Source organism: Cyprinodon tularosa, unplaced genomic scaffold, assembly GCF_016077235.1.
Source record: "Cyprinodon tularosa strain WSP-4 unplaced genomic scaffold, ASM1607723v1 ctg1012, whole genome shotgun sequence".
Classification (NCBI taxonomy): domain Eukaryota; kingdom Metazoa; phylum Chordata; class Actinopteri; order Cyprinodontiformes; family Cyprinodontidae; genus Cyprinodon; species Cyprinodon tularosa.
The window spans coordinates 146,566-172,400 of NW_024037797.1; the positions used below are offsets into that span (position 1 = coordinate 146,566).

Below are 25,835 nucleotides of genomic sequence, written 5' to 3' on the forward strand. Positions count from 1 at the left end.
CATCATAACTAAAGGTGAAAAGGGTTGAGTTGCATCATTACCTTTAAAAAGTCTCCATAATTGTTGCTTTTAGTTTAAAAAAATGCATGCAGTTGTTGTACTTCAGTGTAAAAGTTATTCCATTAGGTAAAAAGAGACTGTTGTCAGGGATCATAAGCGGCCTCAGAAACATGAGAAGCCACAGCATGATGGACTCCTGAGTAGGCTAAAACACAAACCTTATAGGAATGTAAATCTAAGTGTTGCAGACTTTTGAAAGGATAGCAGAAGCTTAGAGAAAAAAAATATATATATTTTTAACGAAATAGCAGTTACTGATAAACTGATTACATGTGGGTTTAACAGATCTCAGGAAGTGTACGAACACATGGTTTATTTGATGCATTTCAAATTTTTGCTGAATACAAAGAAAACATGCTGTGAGGTGTGTATTTCAAAGGGCTTGTGGCAAGTTGAAAAAGCTTTAAAATTGTGCAATCGACCTGAAAAGTCTGATAAAATATCAGATCTCCTAAGACACATAGATGTTTTGGTACTTAACAACACACCAAGAACATTCTCGGTCCTATCTATCATCCCCCAGAGTGAACCAATGCCATAATCCCCACTTCCAACCATGTGAGGTGATGTGACTGGATTATAATTGGAGTCATAACTCGTTACCATATTGAGCTCACTTCTTAAATTACCCTAATGGGTCACAGTTTAGTATTGGTCGTAAAATCTAAATATAATGCTCAAGAGACTAAGTTGTTTAACAGCACTGCGGTAGCTACTGCACAAGACTTAAAGGTAGAGTGCATACAGCTGGGATGAGAGGTTCTGCTGACGTATTTATGCAATTTTTTCAGAAAATAGAGCAATCATTTTGTTTAAGCTGTTTGATTTTCCAGTAATACATTTTTTTACTTTACCAACTGCTTGCACAGTCTGTAATGACACAGCTCGTAGCCACACTCCCATCTGACAGCCTCCATAACTACTTCATAATCATAGCCTACGTTTGTTTATCCTTTCCTCTTTTTTTTCTTTGATGCTACTCTTGCTATTCTTTACATTCATGCCCCCCCTGCTCTCTCCTTTAATACCTTTCACTCTCTGTCTCTCCCTCCTTTCTCTCACTTCACTTGTGCGTTTCTCCTAATTTGAGCTAGACCAATCCCGTGCTGTGCAGGAACCACTACTGAGGAAAGTGATTGTTGACTTTATGGCACAGACTTCTACTCTGTAGGGGAGCAGACTGTTATTTGTGGCTTAAGGCCTCATGTGATTGGCTCTGGAGGGATATAATTATGTGGGGGAAATGTAAGAATCACAAAGGCTTCCATGTTGAGATGACTGGTTGCTAGGTTACGAGGTAAGGAAGATGTTTTTTTTTTAAGTGATTTTCAACTAGTGTTTTTGTGACTTGCCATCAGCCCATCATGAGAAAACTTCTGCTTATCAGGGAATATCCATATTACCTATTTATAGTGTTGAGGTTGTTTGATACTTTGATACTTTTCAATTTAATTATAGTGTTGGACTTTTTTAACAAGTGTAATTAAATTAGTAAACTTGTGTTGGGTACTGTGTTGGAAACGATGGATGGATGGATGGATGGATGGATGGATGGATGGATGGATGGATGGATGGATGGATGGATGGATGGATGTATAGGTGGATGCATAGATGGATGGAGTGATTGATGCATGGATGGATGGATGTATAGATGGATGCATGCATGGATGGATGGATGGATGGATGGATGGATGGATGGATGTATAGATGGATGCATGCATGGATGGATGGATGGATGGATGGATGGATGGATGTATAGGTGGATGCATAGATGGATGGAGTGATTGATGCATGGATGGATGGATGTATAGATGGATGCATGCATGGATGGATGGATGGATGGATGGATGGATGGATGGATGCATAGATGGATGGAGTGATTGATGCATGGATGGATGGATGTATAGATGGATGCATGCATGGATGGATGGATGTATGGATGGATGGATGGATGCATGGATGGATGGATGGGCGCATGTATGGATGGATGGATGCATGCATGGATGGATGGATGGATGGATGATGTATTAATTAATAGTTGGGTGAATGGATGAATGAATGGATAGTTGGCTGCATGTGTGGTTAAACCACATAACTGCTGAAAAGCTGTTGAAATTTTGTTTTGTATACACTCTGTGTATACTGTACAAACTGACAATAAAGTTGGTCTAGGTCTAAGTCTAATTGTGCATTTTTATATGCATTATTTCCTTGGTTTTTCTTAATGTTAATTTGTATAATAACTCAATGGATGTTATTTCTTTATTTCATACACATTATGGAATTTTAAGAGTGTGGGCATCAATCGGAACCTTTAACAGGGAGCATTAAAAGTTCCAGGTTGTTTAGTTGGGGGCACTCAGACGCAACCTGGACGGCAATCGGTGTCTTGCTTTCTGCTGACACTTACCCCTGATTTACAGGTCAGTAGTTGCTAAAAATAACTCATGTTTATTCTAAAAATCACATTTTATGTTATGTAGTTTTATAAAGAGATTTTTGCACCATGGTGAACATTTAATGGACATTTCCGTCATGCTCAGGGCATCAGGCAAAGACACTTCGGCGTCGCGGGTATGTGGGTTTCTTCTACCTGCGTGTTGTCTTGTAGGCAAACCACTAGGTTGTAATTACTGATTTTGAACTAATTTATTTGGGTTCTCAGACACTGTTGGTTAAAATGAATAAAATAAAATATAGCTGCATTTGTTTTTGGGACTTAAATGTAAGAGTTTACTTTACGTGGGTTATAGGGCGAATGCCTTGTTCATACTTTGTTCTAAGCGTTGAAGAGGGTTTACATTTTCCTGGTGAATGGCTGTTTTTATTAAAGTGTATTTGTCCAGAATCTTTACAGATTCACAGTATCACGTATACACATGGGCGGTTCTAGACAGGGGCCAATGGGGGCCAGTGCCCCTGTAGGTCATGTCCTGGCCCCTGTTATGGCCCCTGCACTGAAGACATAATACTCAAAGAAATTCTAATGATGCACTGGAACAGACATGGTTACTGATAGTTTCCTTTGGATCTATTTCATTTATTTTTTCTTTACAAATTATGTTTTAACATAACAAAACAACATTGTAACAAAAGTGACATCAGGTGTATCTAGTCACTCCATATAACAGTTTGAGTCAGCGACGACATCCCTGTTTAGAAGGCTTATGCTTCCATCCCCAAGCCGCTGTACAAGGAGGTAAAGGAGTATATCCAAGAGTTGTTCCTGAAAGGGTGAATGGTTAGATCCCTGTCTTCATTTGCTGTACCGATTGTCTGTGTGAGAAGGAAGGACAGGTCATTATGTCTTTGCATTGACTATCGATGACTCAACAAAAAGAATATACCAGACAGAAATCCCCTCCGTCGTATACAGGACATGCTTGACTCGCTTTGAGGCTACAGTTGGTTTTCTATTCTAGATCAAGGGAAGGCCTATTACCAAGGCTTCATTGCAGAGGGCTTAGGGTACCTAATAGCTTTCACAACCCCCTGGGGTTTGTATGAATGGTCAGAATATCCTGTGGGCTGTCAGATGCTCCAGCAGCCTTCCAAAGAAGCATGAAGGAAATGCTTTACACATTTTTAACCCCTTTTGCACTGGCCAGAAAAACAGTTTTGAACCCAGGAATAATCAGCTTTTAGTGGCAGTGGGAAAAGCTCACTGATGCCAGTCTATCCAGTTCCAACGACTCGACAGCCGACCTGCGTTAAAATCCCCTCGGCTCAGATTGGCATGCTGTGCGAACACCAGACCTGGGTTGACCCTCTAAATTATGTGACACCACCGAACGCAACGTACAGACGTCAACACACCACACCAGTTGCTTCTGATCTAACAAGCCGAAACAACTCGGTTTACATTTGATAAAAAAATGGCGCAGTTCTGTTTAGAAGGATTCGGACAGATAAAAGAGCGACATATTAAAGAATACTGACGCTCTGGCTCCTGTCCATGTTGCTCTCCATTATTTGCTTCCCTGATGTCCGTCACAGTGGCAACATCATTAACGCCCCCCCAGCATTATGCCGTCATCAGACATGCAGTGATGGGAGACAGTGGCCGCGCAGCTTGCCAGCAGGAGGTCAGACTTTTCGCTCAAATGGGAAAAGAGCTAAAAGCTGATTGTTAGCAGGTCATCCCGGTTTTGGAAAACCCGTGTTTTTTTAGTGAGACAGCAGATTTAGGGATGAGTGTTGCATTCCTTACCTAAATGTCTTCTATTTTTACAGAACATTTAAAGAGCATGTTGATATGCTCAGCAGAGTAATACAAGCCCTACAGCGCTACAGGGTCAAGCTAAGAAGGCATAACTCTGCAATGCAGAGGGCTAGGGCTCTTCTACCTGTAAATGTCTTGCAGGCAAACCACTCGGTTGTAATTACTGATTTTGTACTGATTTATTTGGGTTCTCAGACACTGTTGGTTAAAAATTTGTTAAATACAATATAGCTTCACTTGTTTTGGGGACTTAAATGTAAAGGTTTACTTTATGCGGGTTAGTTTTTTTGGTGAATGGCTGTTTTAATTGAAGTATATGTGTCCAGAACCTTTACAGACTAGAAGCCTGTTTTAAAACTGTAAAGGCTACAGCGAATTGCACTATATGCTTAAAATAGCATGTATATAGGAGGGTGTATAAGTGAGGATGTTTGTGATCATACGGAGAGAAGAAGAAATGGATCAATAATTGGATAAATGGGCAGGCCTTTGCACTTATCATTATCAATGGATTTGAAACACAGCTCAGGAAATATGTTTAGATACTTTTTGTTGTAAAATAAAAGTCAGATGCAACCTGGACGACAGCCGGAGCACAGAGTGTCTTATTTGCTGGCTGGCTGGCTGGCTGGCTGGCTGGCTGGATGGATGGATGGACGGACGGTTGGATGGATGGATGGATGGATGGAAGGAAGGAAGGAAGGAAGGAAGGACGGAAGAATGGATGGATGGATGGAAGGAAGGAAGGAAGGAAGGAAGGAAGGAAGGAAGGAAGGAAGGAAGGAAGGAAGGAAGGAAGGAAGGAAGGAAGGAAGGAAGGAAGGAAGGAAGGAAGAATGGACGAATGGGTAGATGGATGGATGGATGGATGGCAGGAAGGAAGGAAGGAAGGAAGGAAGGAAGGAAGGAAGGAAGGAAGGAAGGAAGGAAGGAAGGAAGGAAGGAAGGAAGGAAGGAAGGAAGGAAGGACGAATGGGTAGACGGATGGATGGATGGATGGATGGATGGAAGAAGGGACGATGGGTAGACGGATGGATGATTGGATGGGTGTATTTTTCAATACTTAGAGCAGTGCATACCTTCTTTCATGAAAGAGTTTTCTAGATCGTGCAGCAGCCTCTGTTTTCCTGTGATGCACAGAGTCGGATAGGGAATACAGGGATTCATTTGAATTGCTCTCTCCTTTGGGTGTTTTACACAAATGAAGCAATATTACAACCAAATGTCTGCCTTCTGTTCTTGCAGGATACTTTAGCCCACCAGCGTGGCTAATCCTGTTCTGTATTCCATACCACGGCTCATGTGATCACTGTCTTTAATAATACATGCTCAGTTATATCACGAGAATACACGGCACAATCTTAGGGGAATTAAGAGTCAATGAATAATCTTCATCTAATCCTGTTATTTTGACTACATGGTTAATAGAGTGATGTCTCTATTATTTCCATAAATGCACTGACTAGCTGTAATGCCTTGGCCTTTTTGGGCTACCATGTGCTGTCTGACATACATCAACAAGCAGATGTTTTTCATCTGCTGTTGGTTTCTAAAGCGAATGCTTGGCATGGCAGGATCATTAATTTACTACTTTTCTATGTAGTGGTAGTGGAGATGTTTATTTATGCAAATAAGTTAACAATTTAAAGCGGCTAATATAAAAAAAGCAAATATAAAAAGGTGTAATGTTTGCAATAATAGCTAATACTTTGTTGGAGTTAAACTTTCAGCCTCTCTCATTCTCTTTGTCACATGAAACTCAGCCAGATGACTTCTATGCCTGCAGCAGAGTTACAGTGAAGGCTGGTATTATTAAAGATTATATGACAGTGTCAGGGCTTGGCTAAGTGAAGGCTGTAAGTAGAGACTCTTAGATTAGTCGCCTCTTCTCACCTAATTATCGGTGTGATTTTATTACAGGTTGCTCTGATACTGGCCCGGGATCCAGTTACAGACCCAAGCTGCCTACATATTAGATGACAGTTGGGTCGAGATGAGGTTCTTGTAAAGCTGCCTGAGCCAGAAGGTGAAGTAGACTTCAATGTTTTTATATTTCGTTTGGTTTAATTTGCAACTTTTGGACAAAGACTTTAATATAAATTGCTGGATCTCAGGTCACCTTGTGGTGCACCTTGTTGACCAAAGTGTTTTCAAAGGGTTTTTAAAAGAGAAGGGTCTCTCCGTCTCTCTCTCTCTCTCTCTGATGGCAGCTTGCAATGCTGGGGAGGCTGAATTAGCTTGTTTCACTAAATTCCAACCCTTAAATCACAGCAGCCTTTCAGGCTAGAGAGGCTGAGACTGCTGCTGCTGGGAGCTTTGTGGTAAGTTAAAGAGAAGTTTTTCTTAAATATATCATGTTTATTCTTTCTAATTGCTTGTATTTAAATGATCTTTATTGTGATTTTTGTATATCAAACACAATCTTTAAACTTTAACTATCAAGTAAAGATGACATTTATTAAATAATATAATTCAATTGTATTCTACCATATGGATTCTTTGATGAAAAAGGCAGCGGTTTTTAATACATCGTCAAATTTGTAAATTTTGTTGTAAATTAAACATTTCTTGTATCAAGAAATACTGTGCTTGATGTATTTTTTTAGCATGATTTCAATTAAAAATATTTTGCCTATATATACAATTAGACAACCCTGGTGGGGTTTTTTAAAATTCCAGTCCCTGGTGTCCTGCAGCTTTTAGATTTGAACCAAGGGGTTGAAATACTTCCTCAGTATGCATTTAAGGGCTGACTCCAAGTGCAGTAAATTGTAGCTCATAGCTCCTGCTTTAACTCCTTCCTTCAATGTTGGCGGGGAAAATAGTAAGAACATCGTGGATAGGAAAGGAATCTGGACAGACTTCAACCTTAGCTTTATAAAATGGTAAATCGCCTTTAGTTATATAGCGCTTTATCATTTCTAAGGACCCCAAAGGAGGTCCCTATTAGAGGTTCCTTTTTTAAATGAACTATGATTAGATTAGATTTAGATTAGATTCAACTTTATTGTCATTACACAGGTACAGGTACAAGGCAACAAAATGCAGTTTAGGTCTAACCAGAAGAATAGCAGCAAGTGCAGGATAAATAATGGTTCTATAAATACAGGACATGGGTTTCTACTGAATGAGTATAGAGATGAATACTATTATAAATAATGAATATAATATATAGGTCACTAGTGTTATGAACTAAATTTACAGCTGGATATGTACCGAATATAATATATAGGTGGATATTACTATAAAAAAAGGTTTTAACAGTTATGTACAATAGCATATATACAGATGGGTTTTACTATAAAATGAATAAATAAAGTTTGTGCAGAAGCTATCTAAATTAAAGTGCAGTGGAAGGTAATTGCATATTACAGTTAAAGTACATTATTGCAAATGTATATGTAAACAATGTAAATGAGAGGAAGCATAAAGGATCCCTTTCCTACCTCCGTTCTAGCTGCCAGCAGGATTTGGACCACACTTACACTTCTGTTTTAGGTGTCTTTTATGATTTGCTGTATTCCGATTGAGCCAGGTTCTACGTATTCCTGTTAATGACCTGATATTTTGACTTATATTTGTTGAAATACAGACACATCCAAAAGGTGCAGGACTCTGAACCTCAAGCGCTAAAGCTGAGGGACCATTCTCTTTCGTATTAGACCTACCAGCTTATCAAACATAAAATGATCGCTTTCTTTCATTTAAAGGGATTGTAACTAATTTGATGGCGTGCCTAGAGTCATTGCTGTTTGGAAGACAGAGCTAAAAGTCTTCAACATCCTGCCCTACAGTATGTCGTAAAATGCAGCTATCTATATTGTGAAATGCACCAATCCTTCCTGCCAATAAAATGATGGTGCCATTCCTTTACTTAACAGCCTCCTTCTCTAAATGGCCTCCAGATGGTCAATATGACCAAACACTGTTATTCTATTTTGAACATACTACAGGACAGGTCTCCAGATATGTTGGGGCTTTGTCCTTCATTTTGATTGGAAACTATAATTTGTCTTTTTTGCTGTTTTTATGGATTAATGGTTTCTTCCTCTTTTGGTAGCTTTTCAGTCTAGGTTTTTTATAGCAGCATGTTTAAGTGGGTGTCTTAAAATGCAGCAAAATTAGCTAAATGTTGTAAATTAACCTGCTAGAAGCTCAGAAAATCATAAAATCAACTTCAAATTTCAACATAGTAAGAAAAAGAATCTCCTATTCTGGCATTTAACATTTTTAATTCTAACCAACCCAAAACAAAAGTGAAGGGAAAAAAAAACTAAACTTTAGTTTTCCTATTACCACACTAAATAGCAATTGTATGTAGATTTATATAAATTATAGATTATTTTAAAAGTTTGGTTTCTGTTTTTTTTTATATAAAGAACCGAATGCAGGAAAATATTTATATTAAGCTTTTTTCAGTAAATCTTTTTGCTTTGCAAGTACTTGAGTGTTATAAATCTTTTGGCTTAAGCCATGTTTATTGAGGCTTTAGTCAAAACAACCAAGTTCCTCCCATTTATCAAGAAAGCCAAACCTTTTAAGGAGTCTATCAGGCAATGATGACAGTTTGGTTTTCCCTTTCAGAGATGGCTAAAATGCTCTCATACTCTGGACAAACATTTTTCTGTTTTATTTAAGATAGCAAAAAGTTTAGTATTCTGTAAATTATTTGTATTAAGCCAAGTTGTACCGTTAAACATAAAATTGTTGTGTTTTGCTGATGAACTGCTTGCGAGACCTCCCACCCTCTGACTTTTCTCCCACTCTGCTGTGCTGTCCTGTGTGATTGACCGTGTCTCTTTCTCTAAGGTGGCAGTTGGAGACAGGTGCTGAGTGCTGCTGAGTGTTGCTGCGTGTGTGGGCCCCAGAGGCCTGGTTCAACATTCCCCTGAAGGTTTGATAGACATAGTCCTTCTGGGAGGAAGAGGAGTGGAGGAAATGCAGCATCGGTCCACGCAGATGAACAACCAAAGGGGTAAGTGAAGCCCAGTAGTTTGTGTATGTGGATGTTTGTGTGTGCAACTCACCCTATACAAGCCCTCTACTTCCCATTTTGCTTTACAGCTTATCTCCCAAACTGCAAACTGACTTCATTTCCCATTCTATTTCTCTTATATTATTCTCACAGAAACATTTTTACACATGCATGCGTAAATAAAACCATATTCATGAGCCCCATACCTCAAAATGTTATGCAGCTGAATTAACCTGTAAAAAAAATTATATTAATGAAGATTTTCCGTTTTTGGGACAATTTGTAACTTGGAGACTATATAAGTAATATGTTGGCATTTTGCACACTTTTATAAAAAAAAGCTCTACATCTCTCCTTTGCAAGTGTTTAAGAAGGTTCGCAGAGCATGCATGTTAAACACTAAATATGCATGCACAGTTGTGCAAATGGAGGGAAAGAGGAAGTTATAAAAAAAAAAGGGGATCCATAGAGAGGCGACCATATTTGGCATGAGTTCAAATGCAAGCAGGAGATGCAAATGAGATAAATGGGTGGTTGTCATGGAGACTTGATGTTCTGCAGTGATGGCTTGCAGTAAACCTGACCACATTTGCGGTATGGCCGTTGCCAAGCAGACGGTACTATTATGAGAGTGTGAGAGAGTTAGAGTGAGAGGAGTAGAGGAAGGAAGGAATGAAGATGTCAGTTTGTCCCACAATGCATTGCATCAGCATGACCTGCATCAGAGCGACTCAGTCTGTCCCAGTGGGACATCAGCGATAGACAGACACGCAGGTAAAACTTCTGTCTATGAATCTATCGGTGGGATTTATGGCCATGTGCAGCTATTTCTTTGACTGTTTATTGTTTTTGTTTGTTGTCATGTTTTAGCTGCTCTCTGTAAGGTGTACGTGACTCTAAGATGAATGTTTTGTTTTTGATATTCTTCCTTCATTGCATGTAGAAGTTGGTTGTAAGGCGAGTATAGGGGTTCCGTATTTTATCTTCAGACTGAATAGGAGATAACGCTTTATTGAAATCTAATGCAAACATGTTTTCATTTGCTTTTATGTTATATCCGCCAGTTCAGGGCTGCTCTAAAACACTGGGATATGGAAGGGGACAAGACAGACATTGTATCTCAGATCTGACGGTTTGAGCTGCACCTGCTTTCCACCACTGTATCATAATGGAAAAAAAAACAAGTTCAGAGAAAACCGCAAAGTATGCAACAGGCAAATGCGACTGCGTTTCTGCATGAGACTAGGTGCATTTGTTTAACGTTTGAGCTCATAGGCAAACCATAAACATTTTTTGCTTTGGTCTCAGACGTTATAGTTTTTCAGCTCGTAAATAGGGCAATTTTAAATTGAACACTGCTACTTTCTTCCCTATTCTAAATCATTGGGTTCTGATGGTCCGTAATGTGATTATAATGTGTACTTGGAGACCTTTTGACGGATGAGCCTTCGGAGTTTGGCTTACAGAAGCCCTGGGATGTTTCCTCAGACCAATGAGAGTTCACACCTGCCAACCAGTCATTTACAGAGCTCTGACAAATAGCTCAGCCCTGAGATGATATGGAAGCGTAAAATGGAAATTATCAGGGGTGATATTAAATACGTCATGGCATAAGGAGGTAAAGCTTACAGTGAGGACTTTTTTTTATTTGACTTAGATAAATAAGTCATTTTTAATATTAGGAACTTCAAGGTTTTGGAGCTTTTTTGTGAAATTTGCTCTGTAATTCATTAGCCAAATGTTGCAGCAGAGATGATTTCACCATAATGCATCTTGAAGCTAGGGTTAATGGAGCTGGTTTCTCAAACTTGCCAAATCTAACGGCAACACTATACTTCAGTGTTTATGTGCTGAGAAGTTAGCTATTTCACTTTTCTTCATGGCGGAATTCCCCTTTTAGTTTACCACTTACTCACTTCTTCCTGTTTTCGGTTGGTTAACATTTGTTTGAGTGTGAACAGTTTTCTCAGACTCATTGTGATTATTCGCATTGCTGCTCGCTGTGTTGTCTCCTCCGACTCCATAGAGAAAAGTCTTGTCTGTAATGTCAGACATGTGGAAAACCAAAGAATAATGTCTGGTTGATTTTATGCAGAAAAATATATATAGTGTGAACCCAGTAAAGACATGTTTTTATTTTGGTTTAGTTCAACTTTTTGCTGATCCCAACTTGAAAATGCTGCAAGCCAGAAGTAATTTGCAAACCTAAGAAAAAAGCAGAATTTGTTTAACTTTTTAGATCTATGCTTGGATCTGTAGGGAAGTAAAACTGTGTCCAAAATAGAAACCAATTCTCCTAGGCCTAAAAACCCCTTACAAAAAAATAGATAAAATTATAATTGTGGAATATATAAGTAAAGAAGCAAGATAGATGGTGAAAGATAGTCATAGAAATCAGAAGAAAGAGGCAGTAGGGTTGCTCTGAGCTGCATCAGAAAAGGGGAAATTCCACCTCAGTGTTTGAGTTTCACAGAGACTTCAGATCTTTAGAGCTAATGCTAGAATGTGTTGAAGATTATCAATGTTTAAAATGAGGGTTTAGAAGGAGCTCTGCTTGCATCCGCAGCTATACTTATGATAATTTTAGACAGTATTCCATGAGGTTTGGCGCTATTATATAAAGTAGTTCTTCTCATCACTACAAACTAACAGCTGGCATTAGATAAAGGAACAAATCAATCAATTATTCTATTTTGAAGAACAAAGTATTTCACAATCTCTCTTTGCAAAACTATAATACTATTGTATTAGAACTGTGAGTCATCGACATTGCAGCTTAATTATCAAGAGGCATGGAGTATTTAAGGGACTGATTTGCAAAGATGACTTATGGTCATGGTTGGATTAAAGGGAGCTATGCAACAGTGGAAAATGTCCCTGAGAAAATAAGACATTTCAGTCTCTCTTTCTGTGCAGCTCCAAAGTTATACATCAGCAATATAAAAAATTATATATGTGATAAATGTATAACATATGTAAAAATTTACCTAACTCTTACAGTAGGTGAGCATTATATAATGTTCCACTCAGATTGTAATGTATTAAAGCTTCTATATTTGAAAAGCTGTGAAACATTGTAATAATTTCACATTGTAATTATTGTAACGTTATGTTAGCTGGAGCCTTAAGGCTTAAATTTACACTTAGTCCTAAACCACAAGATAGACCTCCTATCTCAAAAAACATCCTAGCCGTTTATGCAAATGCTTATTGTGAGCCTCCTAACCAGACATGTTAAACTCTTAACTTTGAGGAGCAGTATTCAGAAATCTTTAATCTGTTTTTCCTTCAAGTAACCTGAATAATAAGATCTTTAGCAGGACCTTAAAAAAATGCAATGACATGTGGAGGAGTCAATTAATCCCTTTAATTAAGTTTTTTTGAAATGCGACACCAACCCATGATGACTGTGACAAATAATGTAAAAAGCACAAATCTCATAAGGTGAAGGCTAGTTTTATTTTTCCCACTTTAATGACACAGTTGCTCTCCCCAGAAATGTTTTTTTTTTTTTTTTTTTTTGTCGTGTTTCACACAGGATGGTAAGTGGTTTCACACAACCACCCGCCTCAGGTTAACATAAATAATCAGGGTATTTTGGGGCGTAAATAACCATCTAATGCAAAACCAAAGTGGTGCATTGCAGTTTGCAGTGCTATAGACAGAAAGTGTCTACTTTGGTGTTGACCCCATTCAGAAGAGCAGTAAAATCGAGCTTTCAGCTTTAACTAACACATGTTTAGACTAATCGGAATTATCAGAACATCACAAATTTCAGAATCATTTCTTTAAGCACATAAGATATTTTTTTTTCTCAGTCAACTTGTATTTAGAAATGTAGGGAATATTTCTTAAATCATTTTTTTAAGTAAAGAAGCCTTAATACGTCATATAGAAACCATATAAATACTCCTTTCCACTGATCATATTCAAGGTGAAATGAGATTTCACAAGAATTTGCGTAATTAGCAGCAAAGCATTCTGTAGGCTCCCTACAGATGTCTGGGCCGCTGTCTCCTAAAGCTGCCGGATATTGCAGCATCATAGCTAAATTCAATTTCTGGCTCCCCCAGTTGTAATGACTTTTCCCTGAATGAAAAGGTGGCAATACAAGAGATTTAGCAGCTTAGTTGCTCTTGTGTTGTCCCACTTTGCTCTTTAAAAAGCTGCTGACCTGCATAAAAACTATGCTATACTGACCCCCTTTTGTGATGTTTTATATCCACGAAGTATACTCGTTCACCTTTGTGTTTCCTTAAACGTATACCAGCAGCAGTATATCTAGTATATAACTACAGTGCAGATTGGGTATGCTCGGTGTACCGTGTCATGCTGTTGCAATGTCAGACTGAGCAGAGGGTTGCATGCTACAGCAGAAAAGCAGCTCCAAGGAGAAAGAGGGGAAGCCGGACAGAAGCCAGACCTATTCTGTCACACGCTCCCTGTAAATCTTTCCATGCTTGTTTCCTCCACACCCCTTTTGCTATTCATTCTTTCCAGCTGCCATTTTCTACCTAACTTTCCTTGTATTTTTGACCTTGTTTCTTCACATACGTCACTCGTACTCTAACTTCCCTGTCGTGATATTTAATTCTTGATACCCCACTTCATTTTCCCTGGTCTTTCTTTGCATTTATGTTTATTTAGCTTTTCTAAATTATTCCCTGATGATTTTGTTCCTGCCCATTTCCTCTCTCCTTCCCTAGCACCACTGAAAAGGCTAGGGAAATGCTGCTCTAATTGAGCCAGTACTTCCTGGTGTTGTTTTAGGGAGGGGGGGCGTGGTCGGCTTGAGTGTAGATCAGAGGTAGGGAGAGGTAACTGCAGGATCTGTATGCACAGTGCAGTCAAAGCTCCCTCCTCTTCCTCCTCTTCTTCCTCCTCCACAGCTGTTGCTACTGCCGCCCAGCGAGCAGCTTTTTCCTGCTGCAGACAGACGACTCAGAGGCTGGGGAATCAGTAAAGACACAACCCAGCCCGTCTCAGCACAGCTCGCCACAGCCTGGCTCAGACACTCGAAGACGTTTGGGAGGGGATACACTGCAACGCATTCACCCACGCACACACGCACCAGGCTCTGACACACACTCCTCCTCGCTCACTCTCTCTCTCTCTCTCTCTCTCTCTCTCTCTCTCTCTCTCTCTCTCTCTCTCTCTCTCTCTCTCCCTTTGGTCCTCGCTTCTGCACTGCTCCTTCACTCATTCGCTGCTGATTCACTCACTCCCTCGCTTGCCTCTCCTCTGCGAGTCGCCCTGCCTTGCTGCGTTCTGCCTGCCTTCCCTCTGCCCGCCTGCCTGCCTGAGAATGGTCCAGCCGGTGCCTAAGGGTCTGCTGTCGCGGCCTGTCTGAATGCGTGCATAAACACACAGAGCCAGTCGTCACACGGAAGCTCACGCACACAGAGCTGGAGAGCAATGTGAGAGGTAAGAGCTGGGCTCACCACACTCCACCATATCTCATTGGTTTATCTAGATCTTTCCTCCTGTGTGAGCTTTATTTTGCAAAGTAAGTCTCCATGCAGTGGAGAATATAGATAGAGACATGGAGCCCTGTTTCTGTAAGTGGCTTCTGACATTGCTCTGTGTTGTAGCTTGTTTTATGGTCATGAGCATTCACTCACTGAAAGACACATTCTTGGCTCAAATCAGTCAAACTTCTTCCTGAGGGTAGCGCTGGTTTGCAAGAAAATATGCTGGTGTGTGTGAGAGGGAGAGAGAGAGACTTTGGAGGGCTGTGGTTTTTCCAGGAAGCAGTGGAGAGGATCAATAGATCGCCCACTCAGCGTTCATTCCCTCCATCTGACTCAACATTGGACATGTTAGGATCCTGCAGGGATTGGTAAACCTTGAGTCTGGTAACCATCTCCCTAACCCCCCCCCCCCCCCCCCCCCCCAACCCACCCCCTCCATTCGCTGCGTCAGCCTAAAGGTGGAAAGCATGGCTCCACATCCTTGTGTGTTTTCAACATGTATGCAGCGTGAGCCGAACTCCCGCCCCAGCCTATGTAAATTACATGTGACATGGAAAGCCGCCGCTACCTTTTATGGTGAGAGCTGTATTTCAGTACAGTAGAATGTTGCCAAGTATTTCGGGTCGCGGGAGGAGAAGAGTGTGTTTAGAGGGTGACTCTGTCTGTGGGAGTGTGTGTGTGTGTGTTAGCGTGTTTGTCTGTCTGAGTGTTTTCATAAGTCTGACAGCAGGCAAGTGACTAAAAGAAAGGAAGAAAGTTTAGAAAGGAGCCAGAGAAAAATAAGAAAATCCAGTAACCAGGCGGGATTGTAGGTGTTGATGTTTTTACCGGAGTGAAAGTAAGTGGACTTTGAACTTTTTTAATGTTTTAATTGATTGTTTGAGGGGTTTCTTGTCATGTTCTTCTTTCATGTTATCGTCATTTTTAGAACTTTGCGGCATTTGCTTTGCATTTCCTTTTTTTTAAATTCCAGGAACTCTCCGACACACTGCGCAATTCATTTAGTCAAGTCATTAGGTCTGGTAAAAAAAAATAAAAATATAACTAATGTAGCAGATGTTGGTAATTTACACAGAATTGAACTCTTGCTTCCTCTCGTTTTTCTCCTTTTTTGTCTAAACTTTTAACCATCTCTACCCTCCTCCTGCAGGCTTGCTTCTTGGCGGTGTGTTGGGAGGAAAAAAGAGGAATGTTATTGTTGTGACTGAGTTTGATTCATGGTGGCTAGTAGTCAAACAACTTCACTTTATGTACACATATGGACAGAAGTGTGATATGTGAGGTGGAGTTTGTATAAAAGCCCTTCCTGCATGTTGACCCGTCCCATTCACTGTGCGGCGGTGATGTCAGGGCAACATGCTGCTACTGTCGATGTAAATACATATATAAACAGGTACAGTCTCCTATCCACTGATGTATGTCACCTATGATTTATAATCTGCCCTACAGACAGGATTATGTGGATGGCTGAGTCTACACTGAAAGGCTAAGCCTTTATTACACGAGGAATCCTCTGCATGTTCCTCTGATGTTATGACAACAGTTTAACCTTATCTGAGTGACACTTTCCCAGAGCTTTTGTTGGGTAAGTCACTCACCACTTAGCACAAGTCCAGCTAAGCTAATAATAATAATTGAGTCCAACAGCTGTCAGAGGCGAGGAACCGCTCGGGATTACTCCTATAATTAACACGTCTTTAATCTTACATGATACTTATCTATTTCTGCCCTCATCAGCAGCTAATACTTTAGGAAGAGATAGACAAATCTAACAGTTAAGAGTGTTCTTTCATCTCGATTTTATATGGGAAAGTAATTATTAGGCAAACAAACAATTAGCAGTGTAATATCACTGATACTAGTTCTGATTTGTCTGTTAAAAGTGTCCTCTAAACAAGTCAGTAAATATACTGGTGAAACAATATGTTCGCCAAAACACTATTTAATCTGCACTTCCCAGTCAAACTTCTGCAATCCTAACTAGAAGTAGACCGATACATTGGCTGATTTTTGCCTGATTATTGCATTCTTTTTTTTCCCGGTGCTGCAATGGACGATTCATAAGTGCATTCAGTAGCCATGCTGTGAGTACATATTGTGGCAGCGCATATTGGAATCTGTTAGACTGTTATAAAATAATCAGTGTAGGCATTGGCCCTAAAAAACTTTATTGATTGATATATATAACCCTAATTATATAAGAAAATGTGCTAGTTTAGGTATTATCTCATTGAAGGGTACTAAATCCTTATCTAGGTCCTAAATCATCCATTGCTTCCCCTGTTATATGGAGTCATGTTTAAATGCATTTTTGAGCATGTATGAAAATTGATCTTCAATCAAAAAGTCACAGTTTTACAATAACTACTCAAAATTTTAGTGTTTCTCTTCCTTGGTGGTACATAATTCAGGTATATTCCATTGAGAACACACGTCCCTTGAGATCCCATTTTGTGTGACATGGTGCTGTATAAATAAACTGGATTAAAAAAATGAATTAAATCAACATAATTGGGACACTCCTTGATGAAGTCAGTCCTTCTTCAACCCTCACTGATTTATAATGCATAAACATGTGAGACTCAATAAACATGAGTGTATAAGTAATCAGTCCTACAGCACATGTCTGAAGTCTTTATTTTTGCACTTTTTAAGGAAGAACAAAAATGTACCAAACATACACCATTGTTAAAAGGAATTTAGATTTCCAATCATATGTAAGACGTACTTACAATAAATTATATAATTATCTCAAAATAGAATTACGTTTAGGTTCATCAGTACATCAAAAATACATCAATTACATTTGTACTCAATGTAGCTATATAAACCACAGAGGATAAACTACTAAATTTTTTATTTTTGCATTTTTTTGGAAAACAGAAATACACAAAGCTGCATATTCTGGCTTTACCGTGGCAGTTAAGTATTTTTTTTTGTTGATAAATGTTTGGTTTATTGTTTTTTTTTTCTTAATAAAAGTTACCAGTGAAAAACACAATATATAAAACACAGCGGCCATTTTGTTATTTAAATGCCTTAATTTAGAAATATTTGCATTTCTAAATACTACAAAGCCATCTGCCTTTAACCTTCAACTCCTCAGAAAAACTTGGTGCTCAAACACAGCACCTAGTGCAAGGCATCATGGGTAAGATTAGAAATAGGATTCAGTCTAAGAGAGGCAGTTACTTAAAAAGTATTGCTTTGCTTTTTAGGCAAGCCGGATAAGAAAATATAACAACCGTATTTAAAAATATAAACTTCCTGTATATTCCTGTACAGTATGTTTACTTGTTCATGGGAGGATTTTTTCCCCCCTCATAATAGAAAAGAACAACATAAACATTCTCTTGGCTGGCTTTTGGTCTCTAACATTTCAAGTTAGGTTTAATATATCTTCAATAAAATCTACTGCAAATTAAAACTTAATATTAGTGTAAAACCTCCACAGTTGTCGATATTTTTTTTTTTTTTGTGGGACAGAGATATTCTTACACATTGTTTTTATTTTCAGTAGCTGTTTTAATCGTCACACATTTTTAGGCATAAGTCTGTATGAGATCTTAATGTTAGCCTCAAATTCAGTGATTACACAAATGTCCAACATGGATAATCTAGCATTAACTAACTTCTTTTAGTAAAAATCCTAATGCTAATAAAATAACTAAAATAACTCTAATCTTATCTATATCCTGTTTTCATATTTTGATTTTATAGACTTAAGCAATACTCTAGATTTAGCAGTAGATTTATAATATAAAAAGCACATTATATGGTAGTAATTCTAGCTGTATACCAGGTCTGTTTTAAGTGGTTGGTAAGTTAAGCTCTCTGCCAGCTGCATCTTTTTAACCGTGATACCTCAATAAGAAAGATAGGTCCTTCTGTTTTAGTTTTATGTTGTTCCTCAAATATATTTAAGCGTTATATATATATATATATATATATATATATATATATATATATGGCTGACTTTTTCTTGCAGAGTGAGGTATTACGCGGGGAGGAGCAATGCTACATTAATGTATGGCTGCAACTAACGATTATTTGCAAATTGATTAAGCTGTCGATTTTTTTTATTTTTTTATTAATTGATCAATAATTGGATAGCCAAATGTTCTTTAAAGAAGACTTTTTTATGAAATTAAAGCACGTGAAACTCAAACTTTTCCACATGGATAGAACATATAGACAGACATAGACATGTTAAATTAAAAATGTTTATATATTTTACTATCTTGGTATCATTACTGTGGGTATGTAAGCGGGTTGCTCTGTCAGCTAAAGGCATGTTTTAGAGTCTGCTTACTAAAGTTAACGATTAATCGATTACTAAATTAGTTGACGATTATTTCAATAATCGATTAATCACGATTAATCTCATTGTTTCAGCCCTACATTAATGTATACTTCATACTCCAGTAGAAAACTACACTGCAAAAGAAGTAGATCTAAATAAGTAATCCTTTGTTAAAATAAGTGCATTTTTTCTTGAATTGAGGACCTAACTGAGACATTTTGCCAATTGAACAAGACAATTTAAAATAAGAAAAAAACAATTTCATTTTTTTTATTTCAAGTGAATATTATCTAATTATCTTATTTTAAGATTAAAAAAATCTCATTCCATTGGCAAATCATCTTATTTACCTACTCAAATTAAGCATAAATAAACTTAATTAAATTTCTTTCTACTTATTTCGAGATCGTTTTTGCAGTGTATTCACTTCAGCACGTTCTCCAGCATATGAAAATAATTTTAAACAGTTTGGACTGTATGGCAGAAAGTTTTCGCCTTTTTGAAACCTTTAACTGAAGTTGACTGTTATCTGCTCATGCATCTTAGTTCAATGTGTAATGATTTTGTCCATTTAATATTTTTCCTTATCAAAGCTGGCTCATTAGCTCAGCTGTTCACTGTGCCATGGTGCCACACATGCTTACTCTCACATGTACACAAAGATGCAGTGTTGCTCCCAGCTAGATATTCACCACACTGGAAGAATACTCGGTGTCGGGACAGACCGAGGTTTGTGTTTTGTTGCTAAGGTTTGCATTTCTGTATGTTGTCAGTGTGTGTGTGTGTATGTGTGAGACTAGTTGTCTATGTATGCTAGACAAGAGATCTCATTGTCCCCAGTGGTTTGCTCTTAGAGGAATCAATAGGCATTGTTTGTTTGGCATTCCTAGCTGGCGCTACACTTGGAGAGCCAAATTATATGTAATTGAGGGACAAAAAGTTGAATTTATAGTTCGGAAGACTTACAACTTGATAGTGATAATGATGATGTTGACGCTAGAAGCATGAGAAGGAAAATAACGTCATTATCCAATTAAAAACAAATATATTTGGATTAGACTTCAAGGGCAGGACATGTTTTTACAATTAAAAACGACATAATGACTCCGATTTAGCTTAAAATTAAGTGTTTTCGTTGCTACTCATGGCTGGTGTGTGTCAGCCTTCCAGAACTCAATGTGAGACTAGAGATGGGCTGATATATGCAGCAAACTGTATGTATAAATGTAAAGGTCAGTGAGGATGCTCTGTCTCTCATGGTGCAGTGTGAGCACAAAGGCCAGGGGTGTTGAATTTCCCACTGCGTTGTGTTGTGTGATGACCTGCATCAGCAAACCCTCACCCTGACTCCACCTCGGTCAGAATGCTGAAACTACTTCATTTTACTGAAGAGCAGCAAAACCAGAAGAAGCAGACGCATCTCTCTCCTTCTCGCCGCTGCTGAGGTTGAAAAAAGGAGTCCTGCTTAAAGGTTTTGCTTTGTCAGTAACTCTAATCAACCGCATCATGTGAATAATCACCATATAAATCAATTAGTTATATATTTTTTAATATCAGTGCAAAGTACAAAGTGGGATCTGTTTGTTCCTCTGTCTGTCATTTTTAAATTTTGGACAAAAATAGAAAAAGTTGATTCAATCTAGAGCACAAATTTGAATAATTTCAAAGCAGGATTTCATAACAGGTCAGTTGTTAAGCAGTTTTTATTTGTTCATGTCCTATTCTGTCAAACCAAGTTAATCTGTGGTTATAATGTGGCCCCTCATTCATTTTTCGGGAAGCTTCATCTGGGAGCCTCACCCTCTTTTTTTTTTTTTAAGCTGCACTTCAACATCCCCTCCATACTTTTGCAATACTTAGACAGCTTCGGCTTTTCTAATCAGTTGAGACACGTCTTCATTGCAAAACAGTCTTTTGTGCAGAAGAACACCTCAGCGAATAATCACCAATCAAATTCCGAGGAGGCTTTGTGCTCAGTTTGTGCTTTCTGTTAAAGCTGTGGACGCCGTTGTTGTTGAGCTGATATGTTGTGCAGCTCATTTTGAAGAGAAAGCAAAAGATGTGCAGACTTGTTTGTGATACAGCGCATGCCGTTAAGGCATTTTCAGGTGTCACATGACCGTGAGCTGCCTGTGATGTGCTGATATTGAAGGCATGCTTCTTCTTTTTGCCACCATGCAATGTTTGGACCACGTGCTCTAAAGAGCAATAGGAAGCACAGAGTCTTTCTTGTTTGCTCTCTCTTGCCAACCAGTTCCTCCATTGTGTCTGACCTTGCATCAGCCCACAAAACCTTGGAGCCCGAGGGAGGACTGCTAAAGATGCTGGAAGAGTTTAGGCCCGACAGTCGCTTTAAAATATGGATGGAGTTTTGACTTCTAGATGAATCCATCCTAAAACATAATGTGCATTTGATGCTTGAAGCAAACTTTTTTTACATTTTTTTTTTATAGATTTGCAGGAGAGAGGTACAGTAAAGTGAAACTTGACAGAGGACTGGGTATGCTGACAGGAAAGCCCACTGAGATGAAGAAATCAATAGGGCAAAAAATGCCCACGTCTGGACATGATGGATCATAAAGAGAGCTCATTATCGCTCCAGAACATTACCCTATACTGCATAGTCACAGATATCCACTTGTCTGACTCAAACAGAAACCATGGAAACTGATTAAGACAGATCTCAGGGGGCATCGGTTTTCAAGCGACGAGCCATTAAACTCTCTCGTTTTCTTAAAGACTGTGGCCTGTGCCTTTCATTTATGAAATCTTTATATAGAATCCTCCGTTCCAACTCATTAAGGGTGTCCAGCTGCGGCTTTTGTTCAGGAGAAGCTGCCGTGTGTGTTTGTGAAGAAGTGTTGGCAGGACACAGTTCAGCCACATTAGTCGCATCAACATCATTTGTTATCAAGCAGGTCTTATAGGGGGCTTGCATGCTTACTTATGACAGGACTGACCTTTAACAAGTGCAAAAATGAAATGATGAAGAACTTCTGTCATGATAGTTCTTGGTGATAGAGATTTAACCAAACAAAAATATGGAAGGCCATATATTTGAGGATAAAAAGGATCTTGTGACTGTTTTCCTACATTATCATCCACTTTATCGAAATCAGAAAGTTTTTAATAAAAGTCTATTAAAGAAAACTTAACCTGCTACTGTTTCAAACTGCTGTAAAGTCCATAAAGGCTGATGAAGTTATTTAAATGAATTGTAATTCATTGATAATTGAAAAAAACTAATTTAGTAATTGATTAATCATTAACTACACTATACAGCCTCTAACAAATGCCATCAGCTCAAATAGCAAACTGCTTGGTGCAGTGGTAAATTCTGCCAAAATTGTACAAAATATATAAAAATTTTGCTTATAAGAACTTTTTTTTTCTTTGAATAAGCTCTATCTAGAACCCCCTTAGGTTGTATAGTTTTAGCTTAATGTGATTTAAATTATTGTGTTAAATCTTATAAATGGAACCTTTTCCTCTCTTATTTCATATCCAATAATTGGAAAAATAATCAACAGACTAATCGATTAGCCAAATAATTGTTAGTTGTATCCCCCTGGATTTAGCCACTAAAATTAGGAAAGATTACTGAAACTTAAACTGCATTCTTCATGTGTAGTTTGTGCAAATATGAATTGATAACTTTGCACCAAACTTTTTAAAACATCTTCAACATATCCTAATCTATTTTGTCCAATTACAGACATGGATCTAGAGCTCAAACTGAATAAAATAACTAGTCTTGCAGTCTCCATTCTTTGCAGTCTTAATTACCGCAGATCTGTGCAGAAAGGCTGTGGAACATAAGGTCTAATTTTACATTCTTAAATATATCTATAACTATACAATATATATATCCTTATCTTTTTTTTAAACATAATTGAGACTAAAGAATGCTAAATTTAACCCTTCTTCTTCACTGTTGCTGTCAGTGCACCTCATAGAGGTTATAGCGGGTTTTAACTGACTGCAATTGAATACAATTGATTTTTTTAGATCAAGTTTCAGCTTAAAATCCTCTGCTTCCCGTTACCGGACATTCTCCCAAAATAAATAATAAAAAATAATAATAATAATAAAACACTCCTCCTTTTTCAAGATATGATCTCCTCTGTACTAAAGCTCGATGCTGCGGTTGAATTGTTCAAGCGTTGAGCTTCTATGTGCACCTAGGGAAGTGGAGAAGTTGCAGCATTTGTGCATAATCATTGCTCTGCTCCAAAGGTCATTTCTAGCAGTAATAAGTCATTTGTTTAACGGTCATCTAAGGTAAAGAGGCATCATTTTCTGGTTTTCTTTTAAAATGTTGTATATCTGTGTTGCTAGGCGGTCTTAGCTTGGGCTAAGCGGCTGCAGAGCTCTGATATAACTTGTTGCGTTGTTATTAACTTAGCAGGGGTCAGTTGTGCTGTTTAAGGTGCACATGTTTTTCTGGGAAATGCAATTTCTCTGTGCAGAGGGTGTGGTGACTTAGGCTGCTGGTGTGATAAGAGCAGGATGGGCCCCTGGGAGTCCAATCATGCAAATGGTGAGTCAAATGGTATACCAAAAACATTTAAAAACACGCCATTTTTAAAAGAAGCCGGTAGTCGAGAAAACAAGCCTTCCTCTTTTCTAACTTTTGAATGTATCATTCTTTGATGAGCATAATACCGTTGGCAGTTTACGGCAGCGTGATTGATCACCTGTTTATGCGAGAGGCAGCAGTTATATAAATATTAAACAGTGATAATTTTCGCTCTGCGTCTGTGTTTTTCCCCAGCAGCAGTCAGGTCAGCCTCCTGTCTGCTCCCCACCTCCCTCCTCTCTCTCACCTGGCCCTCAGCCCAGAATGTTGCTGCAATTTTCCTCCTTCTGATTGGTCCCCACTCTCACAAGACTTCACAAGAAAGGAAATGACTAAACTCTTCTCCCTCTTGCCCTGCCTCAACTTCCCTCTTTGCTTTCACTCTCTTCCTTTCATTTTTTATTTTTTTTTTCCCTAAACGCTTTTTCTAACTGACCTTTACTTTACGGGGTGGAAAACGACACGAAAATCTGACCTGATCTGATTTTAAAGCCTCAATCGGAAGAGGCGGAAGCTGTGAATGGCTGCTTTGTGGATTTTGTAGTTGTGTGAGTATGAGTGCAATGACACGATGAGCATGCGTTTGTATTTAGTGCACAGGGTATGCTGAAAGCTATTTTTGTTATTGGCTAATGTTGTGGTATTTCAGACATTTTTTTTTCCACTTTTTTCCAGCTGCATAGTGTTGTAGTGGCACGATTTAAAGGTGCAGCAGATAAGAAGTTTATCTGGAAGACACGAGGCAGAGGAAAACACGATATTTTTTTTAGTGGCCGTCATTAGACTAATTTGTTTGTCTTTCCCTCTCTCCTCAGAGGAAGTGCCTTCCCTGATGTCTGCTGCAGCTTTGACCTGCTTCTACAGCTGAAGCTCCATCCCCCTCTCCCCTTGCTCGCTCGCTTGCTGCCACAGTTCTAAGAGTAAAAGGACAACGACCACACCTTTCCCCAGTTTCTCCACCATCAGCATCCACTCCAGCATCAGCCCTCCCCACCAGACGGCCCTGCTGCTCACTACCAGCTGACCAGCCTTACCACTGCACCACCAGGCCCCACAAACAGCATTTCACCCACCTTGCCTTTCACCATCGCCTTCAACCCCTTGAGGCCTCCGCTCAGATCTCAGTGTCCTTAATTTTCCTGAAGCAGACTTTATAGACTGTCACCTTTGTTGCCTGCTTCACTGCACCCAACCAGAGGGCTCTCAGTTTGGACGTTGCATAAGAAAGTAAGCAATAAACTAAAAGAGTGAAGAGGGACACATTTGTAGGCTCCTGGATATCAGATCTTTGCCGGGTGTTACGTGCATCAGGAAAATGACCCATTAACGTCCTCAGCAAACACTGTCCTGCAGCATTTCACCAATCGCATTTTTCTGAATGTTTTATTTCAAATAATCACAAGCAGCAAAGATATAAAGGAAACATTTTTTTTTTTTTAAAAGGACATTTGTGGATTTAAAACACTAGAAGTACTTTATCCGCACCTGACGTGTCTCTGCTAAGAACACCTTTTGCCTGCGTGTTGCCATGGCCATGAACATAGCACACATCCGCGACACAAAGTGGCTGACACTGGAAGTATGCCGAGAGTTTCAGAGGGGCACTTGCTCACGCTCCGACCAGGAGTGCAAGTTCGCCCATCCGGCGAAGAGCTGCCAGGTGGACAACGGGCGGGTGATTGCTTGCTTCGATTCACTTAAGGTAAGAGAGAGCGAAGCTACATCTCAGTAAGGCAGGCTGTTCTAAAATAAGTGGCTTAAACGCCATTTGAGGAACTTCGCTGAGTTAGAAACTGAAACTTGTTTTCAGATGTAGCATCCGGTCACAACATGGCTTATTTTAGCGCTACGCCTTCCTGGCTATATGAGTCTGCTTCTAGCACTTAAGAAAAAGGAAGCTTATTTTTTTTCTTATTAAAAATGGCTTTTTTTTTTCTAAAGAAGCAGTAATGGTAGATGTAACCTCTGGAACGGGCGACATTTTCTGACCTGTTGTCTGCTGATGGGTTGAGAATTTAATAAGCAGGTGTTGGACTTTACATCCACATAGCAACTTTATTTTTTTATTAATTTCCCCTCCTCTCAGAAATGAAAACAATGCTGTCTTGTCTGCTGACTGTATCAATGCCCTGAGTATTTCACATTTCAATAGCTGTTGAGGAGTGAAGCATTCGCATCGTTCAAACCACTTCCTGTGTAAAAGCCTAAGGGCTGCCACAGGAGGT

At 39.0% G+C, this 25,835-nt stretch overlaps 2 long non-coding RNA genes across 2 annotated transcripts; both read left to right on the plus strand.

Annotated features, from left to right (window-relative positions):
• Positions 1-6,204: 6,204 nt before the first annotated feature.
• Positions 6,205-14,369, plus strand: LOC119778785. The gene is made up of 4 exons (XR_005280129.1): positions 6,205-6,308; positions 6,493-6,603; positions 9,099-9,257; positions 14,147-14,369. It is a non-coding gene; the product is annotated as an uncharacterized LOC119778785 (long non-coding RNA).
• Positions 14,370-14,412: 43 nt separating this feature from the next.
• Positions 14,413-25,046, plus strand: LOC119778779. The gene is made up of 2 exons (XR_005280128.1): positions 14,413-14,681; positions 24,426-25,046. It is a non-coding gene; the product is annotated as an uncharacterized LOC119778779 (long non-coding RNA).
• The last annotated feature ends 789 nt before the right edge of the window (positions 25,047-25,835 follow it).